This window comes from Lissotriton vulgaris, unplaced genomic scaffold, assembly GCF_964263255.1.
Source record: "Lissotriton vulgaris unplaced genomic scaffold, aLisVul1.2 SCAFFOLD_898, whole genome shotgun sequence".
NCBI classification, from domain to species: domain Eukaryota; kingdom Metazoa; phylum Chordata; class Amphibia; order Caudata; family Salamandridae; genus Lissotriton; species Lissotriton vulgaris.
In genome coordinates, this window is record NW_028241847.1 from 291,249 (window position 1) to 303,889 (window position 12,641).

A 12,641-nucleotide genomic window follows, 5' to 3' on the forward strand; every position below is an offset into this window, starting at 1 on the left:
TTTAGAGCCAAATTTAAATATTCCCTCAATCAATCAATACATTTGTAAAGCGCACTACATACCTGTGAGGGTCTCAAGGTATTGGTGGGGGGCACTGCTACTGATCGATGAGCCAGGTCTTGAGGAGTCTTCTGAAGGCCAGTAGGTCTTGGGTCTGCCATAGATTGGTGGGGAGGGTGTTCCAGGTCTTGGCGGCGAGGTGGGAGAAAGATGTGCCGGCGGCGGTTGTTCTTCGGATGCGGGGGACTGTGGCGAGGGCAAGGCTGGTGAAGCACAGCTATTGGGTGGGATGTAGAAGCTGAGTCGTGTGTTGAGGTATGCTGGGCTGGTGTTGTGGAGAACTTTTTATGCGTGGATGAGGACCTTGAAGGTTATCCTCTTGTTGATGGGGAGCTAGTGCAGGTCTCTCAGGTGGGGTGTGATGTGGCTGCGGTGGGGGATGTCAAGGATCAAACGTGCAGAGGCGTTCTGGATGCGTTGCAGTCGTCTTAGGAGCTTGGCCGACGATCCTGCTTAGACGGCGTTTCCATAGTCCATCCTGCTGGTAACGAGGGCCAGGGTGACAGTACTTCTTGTTTTGGTGGGATCCAATTTAAGATCCTGCGGAGCATTCAGAGAGTGTTGAAGCAGGATGAGGAGACAGTGTTGACCTGCTTCGTCATGGAGAGGGTGGAGTTAAGGATGACCCCTAGGTTGCGTGCGTGGTCAGTGGGTGTCGGGGCTGTTCCTAGTGTTGTCGGCCACCTGGAGTCGTCCCAGGCTGAACAGGAGGAAATGAGGATGAGGACCAGTCCAGGGCCTTCTCTTGGATCCCGGCGTCTTGTAGGCGTGTTCGTAGTGTGCAGTGGCAGACCGCGTTGAAGGCGGCTGACAGGTCCAGGAGAATGAGGGCCGCCATTTCTCCGTTGTCAAGCAGGGTCCTGATGTCACCTGTGACGGAAATGAGGGGGGTTTCGGTGCTGTGGTTGCTGTGGAACTAGGACTGGGATGGGTCCAGGATGTCGTTCTCCTTGAGGTAGCGTGTCAGTTGTTTGTTGACGATTTTCGAGCAGGAAGATGGGCCGGAAGTTCTTGAGGTCCTTGGGGTCTGCCTTGGGTTCCTTGAGTAAGGCGTTGATCTTGGTGTGCTTCCAGCTCTCTGGGAAAGTTTCTGTCTCAAAGGAGATGTTGATTACTTTCTGGAGATGGGGTGCAATGGCTATGCATGCTTTGTTGAAGATGTGGTGAGTGCAAGGGTCTAATGGAGATCCGGAGTGGATGGTGTTCATGATCTCGCTGGTATCCTCGTCGTTGATGCTGGTCCAGGAGAGCAGGCGAGTGGTGCAGGTGGTGGTCTTGGGGGCAGTGGTTGTCGGGTGGTTGTGGCATTGAAGCTGTCGTGGATGTTGGCGATCTTGCGGTGGAAGCAGGTGGCCAGCGAGTTACACAGGTCTTCCGAGGGCGGGATGCCGTTGGTGTTAGAGCTGGGGTTGGAGAGTTCCTTCACGATGTTGAAGAGCTCTTTGCTGTTGTGTGCGTTGTTATCTAGGCGGTCTTTGAATGAGGCCCTCTTGGTGGTTCTGATGAGTTGATGGTGCCTGCGGGCGGCGTTCTTGTGGGCTGCGTAGCCGTCCTGTGTTCGCTTGTGGAGCCTGTTCTTCTCCAGTTTTCGGCATGTTCGTTTGGAGGCCTTCTGTGAACCAGGTGGCTTTCCTGCTGGTGTGGCTGTTGGAAGGTGTCTTGAATGTGTCAAGGGTGTTGGCGCAGTTGTCGATCTATTGTCTGAGGTTACGGGCTTTGGTGTTGGAGTTGGTGAAGTCGGGGGTAGGCTCTAGGCGAGGGTGGTGGTTAGCTGGTCTTCGGTGATTTTGCTCTAGCAGAGTCGAGGCATCTGTTGGGTGTGGTGGTGCGCGGTGGGCTTCCTGAAGGTGAAGTAGATGCAGTGGTGGTCGGTCAAGTGGGGTTTGGTGGTGTGGTTGAAGGAGACGTGGGGGCTTGCGGGGAAGATGGGGTCGAGCATGTGGGTGGCAGCGCGGGTGGGTGTTGTCACAAGTTGTCTGAGTCTGAGGTTGGTGAGGTTGTTGATCAGGGTGGTGGAGTTGGTGTCATTGTTGTTCTCGAGGTGGAAGTTCAGGTCCCCGAGGAGGATGTAGTCCGTGGAGGCAAGGGAGTGTGTGGTGATGAATGTAAATGTAAATGTAAATGTCATGGCACTTATAGAGCGCACTGTCACCAGACGGTCACCTTGCGGTGTCGCCTATTCGGTTTCCTGGCGCTGATACTCATACCGCTGTGGAACCCCTCCTGGCTTTCCCTGTGAAGTGTCCACTCCTGGGCACCCCCAGAGTGAAGCCAGGCATCCTTAGCGCTGTTGGGGCCGGTGTGGAGGCTAAGCAAGCTATTGCCCAGAGTTGCAGCGTGGGGCCCGTGATTAGAACAGGCACGAGGCGAGAATTAACAGGTCCGAGGAAATTGAGCCTAAGACCCCGCCGAGGCGGGAATCGAACCCTGGTCCCTGGCCAGAACTCTGCATCAGGGTCTGCCGCTCTAACCATTGAGCCACACTCCTCCACTTGACATGAAGTCGCGATGGAGTCGCTGAACTGTGGTCGAGGTCCGGGAGGTCTGTAGATGAGGGTTCCTTTGAGGGTGGTGTTGGGATCGGTGTGGATCTGGAAGTGCATGTGTTCGGCAGTGCTGAAGGTGTTGTCGTTGTTGGTCCAGATTCTGAGAGAGTTCCTGTGCATGAGGGTGATTCCTCCTTCTACGTCGTTGGTACAGTCCCTGCGGGTGATCTTGTAGACCTACTGGATGGCTATGGCAATGTCGGGAGCTGAGGTGGGGTTCAGCCAGTTCTCCGTCTGGAAGGCGACATCAGGGGAGGTGGAGTCGAGAAGGTCCCAGAGTTCAATGGCGTGTTTGCAGGCGGAGGGGTGTTGAGGAGGATGCATCTGAGGCAGTTGGGTTCTTTGTTTGGCGGGTCGGGTGCTGGTGAAGCTGAAGTTCCGGCAGGTGAAGGGTCCTTGGGTGCCCTTTGGGGTGGCCCGGTAGCAAGTGTGTTCTCGCCCGGGGTTGAGTGCGTGGAGGGTGCTGGCATCGTAGAAGAGTCGGGCGTTGTGGTTTGCTGGTCTGTAATGTCATGTATAAGTATATTTGATAGTGTTCTATTGATCATTGACAACATGTATGAGTGAATCTATAGGTAAGTGATTAGATGTAAATGTAAATGCCACTTGTAAAGCGCACAGCTACCTCCAATGGAGGTGTCCCGGCGCTGTATATATACCACTTAGGAACCCTTCCTGGTTTTTCCCTGCGGAATGTCCACTCCTGGGCACCCCCAAGGTGAAGCCAGGCATCCCAGCGCTGTTGTGGAGATTAAGCAAGCTATTGCCCAGAGTTGCAGAGTTGGGCCCATGATTAGAATATGCACCGAGGCGAGAAATATCAGGTCCGAGGAAATTGAGCCCAAGACCCGCCGAGGTGGGTATTGAACCCTGGTCCCGGACCAGACCTCTGCATCAGGGTCTGCTGCTCTAACCATTTGAGCCACACTTCTCCACTATGTGTGTGTGTAGATCTAGGAATCACTGAGTGGGTTTTTAGAAACGTGTATTGCTGCTGTCAATGGATTCAAATATGGTACTCTGTGTTTTACAGTGAGTGATGAAAGGTTATACTTGTGCATGATGAGGTGTATCTGATTGTCACGTTGCTGATGTCATCAGTGATGCCATTTGAGATGTCATCAGTTATGTCATCAGTGATGTCACTGACCATGTTATGAATGATGTAATATGTGACATCATCACCAGTGGATTGCGGGCGCGAGAGTTACAGTTAGTACAACTAACTAAAACGGAGGAATTTCAATGGTTTTGTATGAGTGAAATATCCAGCTTACTATAACATCCCTGAAAGCTATGTTTTTTTAGTGAATTGCTAAGGTTTTTTAAATGATAATTCTTAACTATAACCTGCCTGAAACCTATGGTTTTTTCAATGAATTTCAAAGGTTTTTTAAATGATAATTTTTAAATATGTTTCTTGTACTATTTTTTTTATATTCTTTAACTACATTTTTTAATCTACTTATTTTTATATATATATTTTTTAAATTACACTACACATATTTTTTTTAAAAATAAATATATATGTTTTTTATTATTTTATATTTTTTTAAATATACTTATATATTTTTTTCTTTTTTTTGGAAGTCGAGCACCCAAAGTGCATCCTTCTTGCTCACTGCGCGGAATGTATCCTCCAATATAGAAGTCGTGCACCAAACGCATTAGAATCGCGCATGATACAGATTATGAATCGTGCATCCAACACGTGCACACCAGGGGGCCGCACTGAGAGCCGCGTTGAGTGCGCGACACCTAATTTTACTGTAAATAAAAATAGCCCCAATGACTACTTTCTTTTATCCCCGGGAACCCCATCCCCCGGGGCTTATATAAAACGTTGGGGACCGCGAGGGAAGCCCCAATGCCCCCACGGTCCCAGCCGGCTCCCCGCGTCCTTCGGGAGCCGGCATTGCTTTTCCACATAATAAAAGGATAATTACGCACTTATATAGCGCACGACTACCCGTAGGCATCTCGGCGCTTGTACGAATACCGCCCAGGAACCCTTCCTGGCCTTTCCCTGTGAGGAGCCCACTCCTGGGCACCCCCAAGGTGAAGTCAGGCATCCTCAGCATTGTTGGGGCCGTTGTAGAGATTAAGCAAGCTATTGCCCAGAGGTGCAGAGTGGGGCTCATGATCAGAATAGGCACCGAGGCGAGAATTATCAGGTCAGAGGAAATTGAGCCCGAGACCCCCCGAGGCGGGAATTGAACCCTGGTCCCGGCCAGACTCCTGAATCAGGGTCTGCCGCTCTTACCATTGAACCACACTTCTCTACGTAGGGAACTGCTAACATACAGCCCCCCATGTGGAAGACCAATATGGTTCGGATTTTGAAACAGAGAGCAGGTTTCCCTGCTCTGTTTTTCAAAATCCAAACCAAGTTTCCGTCTTCTCATAGCAAACAGCAGTGTCCCGGGGGTGGGCACCCAGGGACACTGAAGGAGTCGGCCCTAGGGGGTGGTGGTCCCCAGGGCCCTCGAGTGCACCTGGAGGACGGCCACACAGCCCCCCTCTCACATTACATAAAGCCCCGGAGGATGGTAGTCCCCGGGGCTTTGGGGTCCTAGGAGCCCCCCACAACCATTATTTTTTTGTTGCCCCGGGGGGTGACGGTCCCCAGGATTGGAGGGCCCCTCTGGGCCCCCCATAACATTTAATTATTTTGCCGCCAGGATTTGGCACCCCCGGGGGCTAATTATAAAAAAAAGCTTTGTTTTCTTTCTTTATTTTTATATGGCAGAGTCTGCGCACCCTACGCACACCTGCCGGGTTTAAAAAAAAAATAATTGTGGGCCCTGGGAATCCTTCTGGGACCCCCTAAGCAGGTCTAGAGGGTCAAAGTATTTCTACCCTGCCCCCTTTCTACGTTTTGCACACTTGTTCCACTGACTTCTTCAGCCACGCTTCTACCGAGGCACAAAATGGCTGCCAACAGTTCCTGGTTTTGAATGTTGACAACCACTTGACAGCCAATTAGCATTCAGCGCGTTATCGGAAGGGTGCGCTTATGGTGCGCCCATGGTGTGCTCACAGTCTGCGGATCCACCGCTCCCATAGATATATATATGCTTTTAACTGTAATTTTCTCAGGAACTACTGAACAGATTGACACCATTTAAGAAAAAAGGCACAAGTCTGAACTGAGGACTACATCTCTGCTAAATTTAGCGTAATTCCGTTCAGCAGTTTGGGCTGTAGCTGTGGCTAAAGGTCCTATGGGAAATTGCATAGGGAAAACACGTTTTGGGACCCCCATTTATTCTCGGCCCCTGCTTGACGTATCACCCCATAACTTTCAGAAAAGGAGTGGAACGGAGCTGGCCATTAGTTTTGAAAATTTCACGAAGATTCATCAACCAGCACCAAAGTTGTTCCAAATAGAATGTTGCAGATTTCCTATGGAAAATAGGTCCTAACTATAACTACCCACTGGCGCCGCTATATATATATATATATATATATATATATATATATATATATATTCACTGAAAAAACCATAGGTTATAGACCATATATAGTTAGGAATTCGCATTTACAAAACCTTATTTTACTCACACAAAACCATTGAAATTCCATATATAGTTAGTTGCACTAACTATATATCGCGCACCCGCAATCCACTGCTGATGATGTCACATATTACATCATTCATGACATGGTCAGTGACATCACTGATGACATCACTGATGACATCTCAAATGACATCACTGATGACATCACTGATGACAACATCCAGTGACTGTATGTTTCTGTAAAGTTAAAATATGTCTTACATATTGAAGAATGAGTGGATGTATAAGTGTCTGGATGAAGGATTTAGTAGGTGCATGACTGACTGTATGAGTGAGTGATTAAATGTGTCTCACTGAGTGCATGGGTTAGTGACTAAACTGTCTTAATTTGTGCATCATTATGTCTGTTGTTCTGTAAACTGTTGCATGTGTTGATAAGTAGCTATATGAGTAACTATATGGGTTATTGATTGGTTGCCCAAGTATTTGTATGGGAGACTGAGTGTGTGTGTGGGTGGCTGGGAGGTGTATGACTCTGTGCATAGATGTGTGAGCAGTTGATTCACTAGATGTATGGTTTCAAAAGTGCATGTGGAAACAGCTGTATGGGCGGTTGACTGTGTGCATGAGTGTATTGGTGAGTGAATGGATATCTCAGTGCTACATGTCAAAGTAAGTACATATGTAAAACACAGTACATGTGAGAGTTGACATATATAAATAACTAATGCATAAGAGCCAGTGAATGTGTGAGTGGCTGTATGGATCATTGTGAACTTGTATCAGGGATTGGATAAGAGAGTAAATATGTGTTAGTATATATTTGAATAAGTAAAGTTTGTATAACTGTATAGTTGAGGAAATGGAGGTGTGATTGATTCTTTACATGACTGACTAGGTGTGTGAGTAACTCCATGGATGAGTGACAGTCTGTGAGTGTCTGTTTACACTGATTGTATCTAAGGTTATATTAGAGTCTGAAGAGGTTCATCGTATTATCACATGAATGATATCATCAGTGATGTGATCAGTAATGTCAAATGAGATGTCATCAGTGATGTCATCAGTGATGTCATTTGAGATGTCATCAGTGATGTCATTTGAGATGTCATCAGTGATGTCATCAGTGATGTCACTGACCATGTCATGAATGATGTAATATGTGACATCATCAGCAGTGGATTGCGGGTGCGCGATATATAGTTAGTGCAACTAACTATATATGGAATTTCAATGGTTTTGTGTGAGTAAAATAAGGTTTTGTAAATGCGAATTCCTAACTATATATGGTCTATAACCTATGGTTTTTTCAGTGAATTTTCAAGGTTTTGTAAATGCTAATTCCTAACTATATATGGTCTATAACCTATGGTTTTTTCAGTGAATTTTCAAGGTTTTGTAAATGCTAATTCCTAACTATATATGGTCTATAGCCTATGGTTTTTTCAGTGAATATATATATATACATACATATATAAACATATATCATCTGTATATCTATATAAATACAAACATAAATGCATGCATACATATACTTATATGCATACAGATGCATGTTATTTACATGAAAGTTGAAAAAACACTAATAAAAGCAAAGCTAAAAAGCCACCTCATTACAAACAGAATGGCTTTAACTTAAACGAGGGCGAGATCTATTGCATTTTCAATGCTTGTTTACTTTGGTTCCATCAAGAAGGCATTCAGATGTGTCACACATTTGCCATAAATTCTGAATGTTAGCACTCTAGTTGCACATTAGATCACTGTAGTAAAGCTACTGCTCACCAGGGACGTCTGCTGCTGGTATTCAAAGTGCATGTTTCAGTCTGCATGTCAGAATTTTTTTAATGAAATAGAAGAGGATTTGAGAAGTCACTCAAAATGATCCCTAATTTTTCTTTCTGAAGCACTAATCATACTTTCTATGGCAAAATTAACCCCCCTCATGTTGTTCCTTTTTAAATTGAGTGTTTTCAGACTTACCACTTCATTCCAATCAAGATGGCTTCTGGTGTGCCATACTTTTGTCATAAGTAAGACTGTTAGCGCTCTAGTTGTTCTTTAGAACACTCTGGGACATTCTGTCATTGGGCTATACTTGGGGTACATCTGGGTGATATTTGGGCTACATTTAGGCTCTTTTGTCTCTGGTGGCCATCTTGGGAGACTGTATGTCAGAATTTTTTAATGAAATTGAAGAGGGCTTGAGAAGTCACTCAAAATGTGCCCTAATTTTTCTTTCTGCAGCACTAATCATAATTCATATGGCAAAATATACCCCCTCATTTTGTTCCTTTTTAAATTAAATGTTTTAAGAGTTACCACTTTATTCCAATCAAGATGGCTTCAGGTGTGCCATACCTTTGTAATAAGTAGGACTGTTAGCGCTCTAGTTGTTCTTTAGAACACTCTGGGACATTCTGTCATTGGGCTATACTTGGGCTACATCTGGGTGATATTTGGGCTACATTTGGGCTCTTTTGTCTCTGGTGGCCATTTTGGGAGACTGCATGTCAGAATTTTTTAATGAAATAGAGGAGGATTTGAAAAGTCACTCAAAATGTGCCCTAATTTTTCTTTCTGCAGCACTAATAATACCTTCTATTGCATAATATACCCCCTCATTTTGTTCCTTTTTAAATTAAATGTTTTAAGAGTTACCACTTTATTCCCCTCACGATGGCTCCAGGTGTGCTATACCTTTGTAATAAGTAGGACTGTTAGCGCTCTAGTTGTTCTTTAGAACACTCTGGGACATTCTGTCATTGGGCTATACTTGGGCTACATCTGGGTGATATTTGGGCTATATTTGGGCTCTTTTGTCTCTGGTGGCCATTTTGGGAGACTGCATGTCAGAATGTTTTAATGAAATAGAAATGGATTTGAGAAGTCACTCAAAATGTGCCCTAATTTTTCATTCTGCAGCACTAATCATACTTTCTATGGCAAAATATACCCCCTCATGTTGTTTCTTTTTAAATTAAATGTTTTAAGAGTTACCACTTTATTCCAATCAAGATGGCTTCAGGTGTGCCATACCTTTGTAATAAGTAGGACTGTTAGCGCTCTAGTTGTTCTTTAGAACATTCTGGGACATTCTGTCATTGGGCTATACTTGGGCTACATCTGGGTGATATTTGGGCTACATTTGGGCTCTTTTGTCTCTGGTGGCCATTTTGGGAGACTGCATGTCAGAATGTTTTAATGAAATAGAAAAGGATTTGAGAAGTCACTCAAAATGTGCCCTAATTTTTCATTCGGCAGCACTACTCATACTTTCTATGGCAAAATATACCCCCTCATGTTGTTTCTTTTTAAATTAAATGTTTTAAGAGTTACCACTTTATTCCAATCAAGATGGCTTCAGGTGTGCCATACCTTTGTAATAAGTAGGACTGTTAGCGCTCTAGTTGTTCTTTAGAACACTCTAGGAGGCTGCAGTAGAACACAAAGGAATCAACTGACAGTCTCTGTCCTTGTTGGATGTACATGTTTTACTGAGAATGTCAGACTTCATTTTCACATGACTGAGAAAGATAATGTGAATTTACAGAAAATATGCTTTCAGTTTAGCTTATAGATCCCCTTCCAAACCACTGTGGGAAAATCATGAGATATTAGTTTTCTTTCAAACAATATTCATGATATCACAGCAGAAGGTTTTTTCACATGGTAAAATCACCTTAGAACCCACCACAATTCCTAAAACGAGTATGGTACCATCAACAAATGATTTATAATGTAACTAAAGTCCTAAAACCCTCTATTAACTACAATGCTTTTTAATGAGGTGCTATCATGTATATTGGTCCCAAGATGGCTGCCAACACTTCTTGGATGAAGTGCTGACAGCCAATCAGATCAGATGTGTGGTTAGGCTCCGCCCAGATATATATCTTTTTTTGAACCTAAATTACTCAAAATCCACTGGAGCACATATATTGAGACCTAGCAAAGGCACATCGGGCTAATAGTCCCTACAATTTTGCCAAGTTTCGTGCAAATCCATTCAGCCGTTCGAGCTAAAAGTGAGGCCAACCGCCCTATGGAAATTAACATGGGAAAAACGCGTTTTGGGACCCCCCTTTTTTCTCGGCCCCCCCTTGATGAAACCCCCCCAAATTGTCAGGGGCTGCTCAGAAACAAAATGTTCCATTTTCCTGAAAATTTCAGCCAATTCCGTCCACAAACGCCAAAGTTATTAGACATAGAATTTTCAAAAATCCCATAGAGAAAAAATCCTAACTATATATACCTACTGGCGACCGCCAGTAGGTAATATATATATATATATATATATATATATATATATATATATATATATATATATATATATATATATATATATATATATATATATATATATATATATATATATATATATATATATATATATATATATATATATATATATTAATTATGCAATTATGTAACTTCAACAATATTAATTATTGGGATGTCATCAGGATTAAGGCTACGTGACATCACTTCTTGGGACAATGCTGGCTCAAAGGTCATATGATGTCACTTCCTGTGACAACATTAAGGTCAAAGGGTATCCCTTCCCCTACCCTTGTCATTTTGGTGAATCGACGTCCATGGTCTCATTTGCCTTATTTTACAGACATGGGTCAACCACCTGTGCTTAACGTTTTTGCAGGGTGTATTGAAAGTCTGTTTTTGCAGGCCATCTAAAAGTTTGCTTCTGGAAGCACACTGTGTGTGTGCATAGTGTTATCCTGTGTTGACAATCCAGCAGGATTCACCAAAGTTTAAACATCCGTCATAGCGTTTTGTTATATTTCATAATTTGCATAAAATTACAATGCAGAGTATGAAACAACGTCCTTTTGAAGAAAACTGTTTCCATCTTCTGCAAAATATGAACAAGAGAGTGTTTGCCATGACAATTATTTTGCCACATTTGTCAGTTTGTGGGACTGGTATACATGAAATAAGATTATTAAACCGTTGTTCTGGACACACTTGTTGATTCATGTCTGCATATTTCTTCCAAGGGTTTGAGAAAGGAGAATGTTCCTCAAAGGTGAAAGGGGCGCTGACTCGCACTCGTTCCCGTTAATTGTCGGAAATCACTCCCCACCTGCCCCACCTGTGCAGACACAATAGCAGGGCTATCAGGACTAAACCTACATTTTAGCCCAAGGTACAGACATTTGGGGCATTTGCCATTTAACACATTCAAACGTGAGGTCTCAACCACAAGTTTTCTCACCAGCCCTTATATCCAACACTCCAGCCTTACATTAGTGCCCTCAGCAATGACAAGGGGGAAGGAAGGCATCTGGTCTGAGTTCATAATTGCCCTGATCAACACTCTCATTACAACTAAACACTCCCTTAAAATGCCCAATCTGACCTATGTGCACATCAAAATATCACATTTTAGGCCTTTTGGTTAAGTGGTATTCGGACAGCTGCTAGGTTGTTGTAAACTATTCCCCCATCAAGGCCAGAAAGTCATTTTGAAGAACAGAACGGGCAAAACAGGCTGATTAATTTTGAAAGCCTTTCATACACCTATACACTTTGCAAAACATGCCCAACATAATGTATAGTGCATCACATCACACATTTGCCACTTTTGAGCACTGTAAAAACAGATGTTTCTATTACCCAGTTTATTGATGCTCGTTGTACCAAACTCACACTCCACTCCCATGAAAAGACATTCTGGCACATGCATCAAGGTAGGCTTTTGCGATTCCTTAATTGCGATTATTAAGGAATCGCAATTAAGGATTCGCACAAGCCTATGCATGTAGGAATCGCTATAAAAATAGCGATTCCTAAACATTCCTTAATTGCGAGTCGCAAATTGCGAGTCGCAATTAAGGAATGCTGTCCCATTCATTCCTATGGGCCCTATCAAAAGAGTTTATAAGAAGAACACAGAAAAAAGGGGAAAGACGAGAATGAGAGACAGAGAAGGTAGACAATGAGTCAAGGAATTACATTATGAAATTATGGCGCCATATGTTTAAACATTCTCTCTTTTACAAATTTTTTAGATTGCAAAGACTTTTTCTTCACCATTGAGGTAGATAGCAATCTCTTCTCTGTTTGAATGACTTATTCTAGCGATTTGTGCCATGTGATATCTCTTATATCCACGATTTTATTTTAATGTAGTATTAATTCTGAAAACATTTGTTACATCATTATTTGCATAGGCACCACTCACAATGTTATGTTATGTTATGTTATGTTATGTTATACTTTTATTTGTATAGTGCACGGCTACTCAGAAAGAGTGTCCCGGCGCTTTATGTAGGCAGCTCAGCAATTAAAAAACATAACAGCATAAGACAGAAACAAAAGAAAAGATAAACACCATAGAGGTTAAAAAGCCAGGTCTTAAGGCTCTTCCTAAACCGGAGCAGATTGGGAGTACTGCGTAGAGCCAGAGGTAAGGAATTCCACAGCTGGGGGGCCCTGAGACTGAAGGAGCGACCCCCAGTGCGAGCCTTCCTCACTCGAGGGGCCACGGCTG